A 9,916-nucleotide genomic window follows, 5' to 3' on the forward strand; every position below is an offset into this window, starting at 1 on the left:
ATTCTGGTCACCAGTGCTCAGGAAAGATGTCACAGTGCTTGAGGGGGTTCAAAGAAGGGCAACCAAACTAATACATGGAATGACGGGACTGGAATACCCAGAGCGGCTATCCAAATTGGGACTATTTACTTTTGAAAAAAGAAGGTTAAGAGGCGACCAAATAACCATGTATAAGTACATGAGGGGACAACACATGGATCTCTCCCGCAATCTGTTTACACCAAGGACCACGACGGTAACAAGAGGACATCCACTACAATTAGAGGAAAGTAGGTTTCATCACCAACATAGAAGGGGATTCTTTACTGTAAGAGCAGTTAGACTGTGGAACTCTCTACCGGAGGAAGTGGTGATGGCAAAATCCATAGAGGAGTTTAAAAGGGGACTTGATGTCTTTCTGGAGAAGGATATTACAGGATATAAATATTAGGTTAAGTGTCAATCCGGGTTTACAGGCAGGTAGGAACTATTAGGGGTTGATCCAGGGAACAGTCTGATTGCCATTAGGGAGTCGGGAAGGAATTTTTTCCCCAAAAGGGCTAATTGGCTTCTGGCCTTGGGGTTTTTTGCCTTCCTCTGGATCAACACAGGAGGATAGACAGGCTGGACTAGATGGACATCGTCTTCACTCAGCCTTACATACTATGTTACTATGATTTAATTCCCCATATTCAGTCACTTGCTCACTTAAGCCCACCCTTTTGTTACTATGGAGACATCAAAAACTCTTATTGGCTTCCTACTGATTGGTCTTACCCTCCTTAAACTCTCCCCTCTTCAATCCATCCTCAAGGCAGCAACCAGGTTCATCTTTTTTAAAGTTGTTGCATTGATGCCTCCACCTTGTGCCAGTCACTGAACCGATGGCTCCAACCTGTGCCACTCACATTGGTTGCCCGTCAAATGTACAATACAATTTAAAGCCATAACCCTCCACAATGACCTTGAATCTCCTCTCTCATTTCTGTCTACCACCATACCAGTGTTCCTCTCTCTGCTAATGGCCTTAGACTAAATTCCTCTTTAATCTGAATCTCCCACTCCCGCAAGACTCAAACCTGCAACCTCTCGTGCTCCAGGTGATTGAGCTATTCAGCATGCTGGATAGCTCCTCTGAGTCCTGATACCTTGTCATCTGTTCCATGTTTCTGGCTTTGTGTTTCCCTGTTTTGGGGTCACCCTGTGTTTTGTACCTTCCCCAATTAGCTTCCTATATAAACCTGGTCGTGTTCCCTCCCTCCTTAAGTATTCATTGTGCTCTGAACCTTTAGCCCTTAAACCAACTCCTGTCTCTACCTGCTCAGAGAAACTTCTCTGTGTAAGGACCCCTAGCTTGTTCCTGACCATGACTCTGCTTAATTCTCTGTGATGCTTCACATTTCTGTGTACCGACCCCTGGCATGCTCCTGACCAAGTCTCTACTTAATCTTCTGTGCTGCTTCACATCTCTGTGTATTGACCACTGGCTTGTTCCTGACCATGTCTCTGCTTAATCCTCTATTACTGCTGTGGCATCACGTATACCAACCCCAGCTTGCCTGACCTCAATGCCAGCCTTGTTGGATGTGCCCCAGACTCCAACCTAGTGCCAGAAACGCTACACCTGTCTTCAAGATTTTTCTTGAGGTGAACTAGTTCTCTGGAATGCACTATCCCGGGCAATCAGGTTAATTCTGAATACGCAACAGCGTTAAGAGTGCTCAAAAAATATTCTAAAAACACACTTTTTAGGAGAGGCCTATACTTGTAAATCTTAACTCTTCCATCTACCCTGCCTCTGCACTCTCCCTCGGAGGCTGACCCCCTTTCACCCCCTGCACCTCTTACCTGATCATACACAAACACGGCAGGTGATCCACTTACTTTATGTATAGCGTCCTATGTTTATACCTCCTTAGTCTGTAAGCTCTTGCGATCAGCACCCTCACTACTACTGTTCAAGAGGCACATTGGTTTATTACTGGATGTTATGACCTATATTGCGTATGTTTCTCCCAATTTGTTTAGCGCTTTGGAATATGTTGGTGCTATATAGATTAATATTATTAAAGTTACAGGCTCAAAGCAACTGAAGCACTGAATCTGGAAATGTAATTCTCATACCAACCTTTGTCTCCATGCTAATGGATGTACCTAATGCTGCCATTCCGTACAACCTGCGGATGACATTGGTGTGCACTGAGAAGATAATACTCAGTGGAATATCTTGCACCCAGCTCACACTAGGAGAGTGTAGTAAATTGTGGTAGCCGCCACATCAGAAGGCGAGGAGTCAGGCTAGGGAAAGCACACAACAGCGTTCTTATATCCGTTATTAATGAGTTCATTTTTTAAAATTTAGTTTAATTGGCCAGTTGTGCTACACAAAAATGGGGTAGCCACACAGAGCTGTGTCCGAACCGATTGCCAATGAGTTACAATGACAACCGGAGGCCTCCAGGTCCACTGTGTAAGCCAGTCTAGTACACCCTGCTTTCAGCAGGGTCTACTAGGAAAGCTGTCAAGACTATTCTACATTGTACTAAATAAGTAATGCAGTGAAGTATACTAGCGATCGAATGATCACATCTTTAAATCCCCTTGAGAAAAAAAGTTAAGAACTTAAAGTTTAATGCAAAAAAATACTTGTCCCCACAAAACCCCTTATTTATTGAGAAACAAAACCCCACCTATTGGGGTGATACCATGTTCGTAAGGACCTGTACTATAGACATATTATGTCCATTACCTTGTATCGTTATTTTTATTCAATGAGTCTCCAAAAAAGCACAATAAAAAGCAATCATAAAGTTGCAAACACTCCAAAATGGTACCAATCTTCTATATAAAACGCTAAACCTGTTTGTTTGTATTGTATTCAAATCCACACTGCTGGTCTGATTTGAGTGAAATTTTGCATGAGCGTTCTTCAGCACCAGGCGACAAATACTGGTGCAATTGAAAATGAAAACCTCACCGACTTCCCCTGTAATTTTTGTTGCCAATAGCAACCAAAGCTCAGCTTTCATTTCTTATACTGCTGAGGTAAAATGAAAGCTGCGCTCTGATTGGCTGTTACTTATACTGCTGAGGTAAAATGAAAGCTGCGCTTTGATTGGTTGCTATTTCTTATACCGCTGAAGTAAAATGAATGCGGCGCTGTGATTATTTCTTATACTGCTGAGGTAAAATTAAAGCAGCGCTGTGATTGGTTGCCATTTCTTATACTGTTGAGGTAACATGAAAGCTGTGCTGTGATTGGCTGCTATTTCTTATACTGCTGAGGTAACAAGTATGTGATCAGTGGGGGTCGCTGCTCCTCAGGATAGGCCATTAGTATGCGATCAGTGTAGGCCATCAGTATGTGATCAGTGGGAGTCACTGCTCAGGACCCCTACAATGAACTAATTGATGGGGCTGGGTCTCCAATTCTATCACAGTGCTGCAGTCTCTTAAGGCTAATTTCATACAGGCAAGTGCAATATCGGGCTGTGAAACTCGTTCTAATATTGCGCTTGCCAACATGCAATATCTCGCGTATGCGAGGCATTTTTGTGTTAAAACCGCATCGCTTCGAGGAAATAGCGATCCTCCAATGCAGCTGAAACCTTGCATCGCACTCACGTGCACCTAGCACACGGTGCAATGCTTCTAACAGCTCCATTGAAAACAATGGGTGATGTGAGGGTACACCCAAGGATAGGATATGCTGTGATGTGTATGACCCCATTTAAAAGAACAGGGTTTATATTCATCCGAGATTTGTGCGTGTCTAAATGCACAAATCTCTTGCGATTTTCTGAGCCATTTGAAACTGGCCTAAATGTTTACGTCTCAGCATGATTGTGATCATACTCAGAACACTGTAATAGGCCGCCCTCACACCTGCGTTGGGGTCAGTTCAGCTGAGACCGCTCTCACACCTGTGTTGGGGTCAGTTCAGCTGAGGCCGCTCTCACACCTGCGTTGGGGTCAGTTCAGCTGAGGCCGCTCTCACACCTGCGTTGGGGTCAGTTCAGCTGAGGCCGCTCTCACACCTGCGTTGGGGTCAGTTCAGCTGAGGCCGCTCTCACACCTGCGTTGGGGTCAGTTCAGCTGAGGCCGCTCTCACACCTGCGTTGGGGTCAGTTCAGCTGAGACCGCTCTCACACCTGCGTTGGGGTCAGTTCAGCTGAGGCCGCTCTCACACCTGCGTTGGGGTCAGTTAAGCTGAGGCCGCTCTCACACCTGCGTTGGGGTCAGTTCAGCTGAGGCCGCTCTCACACCTGCGTTGGGGTCAGTTCAGCTGAGGCCGCTCTCACACCTGCGTTGGGGTCAGTTCAGCTGAGGCCGCTCTCACACCTGCGTTGGGGTCAGTTCAGCTGAGGCCGCTCTCACACCTGCGTTGGGGTCAGTTCAGCTGAGGCCGCTCTCACACCTGCGTTGGGGTCAGTTCAGCTGAGGCCGCTCTCACACCTGCGTTGGGGTCAGCTCAGCTGAGGCCGCTCTCACACCTGCGTTAGGGTCAGTTCAGCTGAGGTCGCTCTCACACCTGCTATCAATAATATGGTACAAGAAGAGATGTAAACATTGAAGAGGCAGCTGGCAGGCTCTCCGCTGTCCCTTCAGTCAGCTGACCAGCGGGGGTTCTGAGCAGACCTCCATCCATCACATATTGATGGCCTATGCTGAGGATACACCACCACTTTTTAAAGGCACAGAATAATAATAACCAATGCTTATTTGTATTGTTTAACTCATTACGGACCAAGCACTGTAAATTTACAGCTCTTGGTCCTGGGCTTAAAGCCCAGCCGTATGTAAAATTACGGCTGGGATTAAAGCCTCCTACTTCTGCTCTCAATCAGCAGTAGGACAGGTCGTCAGCTGTTAGGCACAGCTGATAACACAGAGGAGGAGGGAGAAGTGGATTTTAACCCTTTCTGCCTCCTCCTTTATTTAGTACACATCGCTCAATGAGCGCGATGTACTGAAAAACTTTTTCACTGCGCGAGCCGGCAGTCAGTGACCGCCGAGTGACCTCTGTCACAGCAGAGCTACAGGGTCCCAGGAGACCCTGATCAGCTCTGCCAGTGACTATTGTCACTACAGGGGATGTTTTTCCCTGTAACTAGGGCTCCTATGGATGCCTCAGCTACAGTGGAAAAATGTCAAATAAAATCAAAACAAAAAACAGAGGTTTTATATGATGTCATGGGGGGTATAGATGGTAAAAAGAAAAATTACATAAATAAGTAAAGCAAAATTACAGAATAAGATAATATATACATAAAACAGATAATCCAAAGCCCACACCAGTCAAAACCGTCGCTATATGCGCGCCGTAATCCAAAACCATACATATATTAAATGTCCGAAACAAAATGAGGAACCCGTTCCATTACTTTATTTTAGCGTAAATATACTAATTAAAAATAGATTAATGATAAAATCTTTTTTTTAAGCCCCCCCCCCCCCCCCCCCATAAAACTAAAAAGGAGAAAAAAATAGAGCAGTAAAAACCACCACATGGGTAAAATTCCTAAAAATTGTCTGGTCCTTAAGGTACAAAACAGCCTGGTCCTTAAGGGGTTAATAAGAATGAATTGTGTATTCTAGCCCCGGTAGCAGGTCTCTGGGGTACTGCAGTGTGGTACTTTACTAGTGTATTATTTAACCCTGCAGCAGGCAATACTAAAAGGAAGCCAAGTCCTTCTAAGTCCCCCAGGAAGGGGTGGTTGTGGCCCATGGGAGCTAGCTGGTTTACTGGATAGTTGCTGGTGGCCTAGCCGGAGGATCTGTGTGAAAGGGCGGTGCAGTGGAGCTGGCACGTCACCTCTGATGCCTCCAGTACATCACATGACCAAGGCCCGGAGGTGGGACTACTTGTGGAGCAGCAGACCAATGATGGGGCACAGCTTTAGGCCTAATGTCCACTGGCACGCACGGATTCCGCATAGGGAATCATGCACGAACTCCACACGTGCCTGGCGACCCTGCGTACCTGTCTGTGTCTTCTTCCTTCTGCACTGCAGATGTGAGGAAGTGCCACTCAGTGCACACGCGCAGTTTATTTTTTTGAACTCCTGCAATTTCAATTGCAGACAGGCCACGGATCGGCCGGCTTCCATTGACTGCAAATGCACACCCGATACCCGTGTAATTGTGCAATACGATAAGCAATTTTGCATGGAATTTGAAAACATCAGGGACTAATTAGGCTGCAAGGCCTTTTAAAATGTGTCCGGCGTTGATGTGAACGGTCCCAGCAGCGCAGAAAAGTACAGTAAGTCACAGATGCGCGTTATAGCGCAACGTTTACTACGCAAAAAGTTCCGCTATCGTGTGCATTTTTATTTATGCTCGTGTGAAGCCGGCCTAAGGGTCCTGTTACACAGGACGACGGTCGAGCGCTTATGGCTCCTGAGCTTTCACTAAATGGCATCGGGAGGGTGTCGGAGAGCTCTTCCAGGCAGCTGCCTCCATACAGAGTAAACAGCGAGTGGCTAAGGGCCACTAATCTGCACACACCAATTATTAGCAGGTTTTTAGGTCTGCATTATATGAACGACAAACAAATTAATTATCGCCCATCATTAGTGGCGTTCACTCCGGATGATTATCGTTCCATTTTGCACGATCCATCAATTACCTGAAGGATAACTGTTCCATGTCAAAAGGCTATACATGACGGACCGCTGGGATCGTGCAATAGTACGCCACAGTGCGGGCGGCTCAGAAGACCTCAAACATCCTTTACAGAAGGATAACAAAGTTCTTTCGTTTTCACAGACAGTTTGAGTGCGTTCACAGCTCGCAAAGCTGCTGCGGCTCCACTGTGGAAATGCAGCAAACAGCAGGTTAGTTACAGTCCAGTCGGGGCGGCATCACACCTGTCGCAGATCTGGCTGAAAATACCAGAAGGAAAAGTGCTGCATGCAACGCTTTTTCTTCTGTCGTAAAACCGGCCAGCTGGGGAGAAAGCAAATGGACACCATTATAGTCACTGGGGTCCGTCCGGCGCTGTTCAGTTCTATCCAGAGACGGACAGCGCGGGAATTCCCCTTCCTGCTCCCCCGATCGGCACAGCTGCGGGTGTGAAGACACCTTCCTGCAGGACATTCTCAATGGTTTTCCCGCTACTTGTAAACAGGAAGTTTTACGCTCATTAACTGTAAATGGTTTAGCTGTGAGGAATCGCTGAGGTGTTGGAGGACAGGCGGCCACGTTTATGGAAACGGCCTGCAAGACATCTGTCGTCCATAGCAACCAGCTAACACTTCTCAGAAGATGAATATTGGGCGATAAAGACGACACCTCCAGTAGATCTGCATGAGATTTACCTCATTGCGCAACACAGCAGGGGTTAAACACAATGGCGCCCCCTGCGGGGAGAGGACATTGTTGCAGCCCACAGGTGCCTGGAAGTTGGCACAGCGTTTGAGGAATGGCACCCCCAGACACCGCCAACCGGCTGCATGTCACTAGTCTGTGAGGAGCTCCCAATTCTACAGCACACCGCTGGCAGAGGCCCCCCCCACGTCTACGGCACACCGCCGGCTGAGGCCCCCCCCCACGTCTACGGCACACCGCTGGCTGAGGCCCCCCCCACGTCTACGGCACACCGCCGGCTGAGGCCCCCCCCCCACGTCTACGGCACACCGCCGGCTGAGGGCCCCCCCCCCACGTCTACGGCACACCGCCGGCTGAGGCCCCCCCACGTCTACTGCACAGCCGAGGGTCTCCCCCCCCCCCACGTCTACGGCACACCGCCGGCTGAGGCCCCCCCCCACGTCTACGGCACACCGCCGGCTAAGGGGCCCCGTCTACTGCACGGCCCACGGCCGAGGGCCCCCCCTTACGTCTACGGCACAGGGCCCCCCCCCACGACTAGGGCACGGCCGAGGGTCTCCCCCCCCCACGTCTACGGCACGGCGCAGGCTCAGGGCCCCTGCCCACATCTACGGCACGGCGCAGGCTCAGGGCCCCCCCCACGTCTACGGCACGGCGCAGGCTCCCCCCGTCTACGGCACACCGCCGGCTGAGGCCCCCCCCCACGTCTATGACACACCGCCGGCTGAGGCCCCCCCCCCACGTCTACGGCACACCGCCGGCTGAGGCCCCCCCCCACGTCTATGGCACACCGCCGGCTGAGGCCCCCCCCCCACGTCTACGGCACACCGCCGGCTAAGGGGCCCCCCACGTCTACTGCATGGCCCACCCCTTACGTCTACGGCACAAGCCCCCCCCCCCCACGACTACTGCACGGCCGAGGGTCTCCCCCCCCACGTCTACGGCACGGCGCCGGCTGAGGGGCCCTCCCCACGTCTACGGCACGGCTGAGCGGCCCTCCCCACGTCTACGGCACGGCTGAGCGGCCCTCCCCACGTCTACGGCACGGCTGAGCGGCCCTCCCCACGTCTACGGCACGGCTGAGCGGCCCTCCCCACGTCTACGGCACAGGGCCCCCCCCCACGACTACGGCACGGCCGAGGGTCTCACCCCCCCTACGTCTACGGCACGGCGCAGACTCAGGGCCCCTGCCCACATCTACGGCACGGCGCAGGCTCAGGGCCCCCCCCACGTCTACGGCACGGCGCAGGCTCCCCCCGTCTACGGCACGGCGCCGGCTGAGGCCCCCCCCACGTCTATGACACACCGCCGGCTGAGGCCCCCCCCCCCCCCCCACGTCTACGGCACACCGACGGCTGAGGCCCCCCCCCCCCACGTCTACGGCACACCGACGGCTGAGGCCCCCCCCCACGTCTATGGCACACCGCCGGCTGAGGCCCCCCCCCCCACGTCTACAGCTAAGGGGCCCCCCATGTCTACTGCACGGCCCACGGCCGAGGGCCCCCCCTTACATCTACGGCACAAGCCCCCCCCACCCCCACGACTACTGCACGGCCGAGGGTCTCCCCCCCCCACGTCTACGGCACGGCGCCGGCTGAGCGGCCCTCCCCACGTCTACGGCACGGCTGAGCGGCCCTCCCCACGTCTACGGCACGGCTGAGCGGCCCTCCCCACGTCTACGGCACGGCTGAGCGGCCCTCCCCACGTCTACGGCACGGCTGAGCGGCCCTCCCCACGTCTACGGCACGGCTGAGCGGCCCTCCCCACGTCTACGGCACGGCTGAGCGGCCCTCCCCACGTCTACGGCACGGCTGAGCGGCCCTCCCCACGTCTACGGCACGGCTGAGCGGCCCTCCCCACGTCTAAGGCACGGCTGAGCGGCCCTCCCCACGTCTACGGCACGGCTGAGCGGCCCCCCCCACGTCTACGGCACGGCTGAGTGGCCCCCCCCACGTCTACGGCACGGCTGAGTGGCCCCCCCCCACGTCTACGGCACACCGCCGGCTGAGGCCCCCCCCACGTCTACGGCACACCGCCAGCTGAGGCCCCCCCCCCCACCACGTCTACGGCACACCGCCGGCTGAGGGCCCCCCCACGTCTACTGCACGGCCGAGGGTCTCCCCCCCCCCCCCCCACATCTACGGCACAGGGCCCCCTCCCACGACTACTGCACGGCCGAGGGTCTCCCCCCACCACGTCTACGGCACGGCGCAGGCTGAGGGGCCCTCCCCACGTCTACGGCACGGCTGAGCGGCCCTCCCCACGTCTACGGCACGGCGCCGGCAGAGGGGCCCCCCCCACGTCTACGGCACGGCTGAGCGGCCCTCCCCACATCTACGGCATGGGCTCAGGGCCCCCCCGTCTATGGCACGGCGCAGGCTCAGGGCCCCTGCCCACATCTACGGCACGGCGCAGGCTCAGGGCCCCCCCACGTCTACGGCACGGCGCAGGCTCAGGGCCCCCCCCACGTCTACGGCACGGCGCAGGCTCCCCCGTCTACGGCACACCGCCGGCTGAGGCCCCCCCCACGTCTACGACACACCGCCGGCTGAGGTACCCCCCCCCCACGTCTACGGCACACCGCCGGCTGAGGCCCCCCCCCACG

The sequence above is a fragment of the Eleutherodactylus coqui genome, chromosome 4, assembly GCF_035609145.1.
Source record: "Eleutherodactylus coqui strain aEleCoq1 chromosome 4, aEleCoq1.hap1, whole genome shotgun sequence".
NCBI classification, from domain to species: domain Eukaryota; kingdom Metazoa; phylum Chordata; class Amphibia; order Anura; family Eleutherodactylidae; genus Eleutherodactylus; species Eleutherodactylus coqui.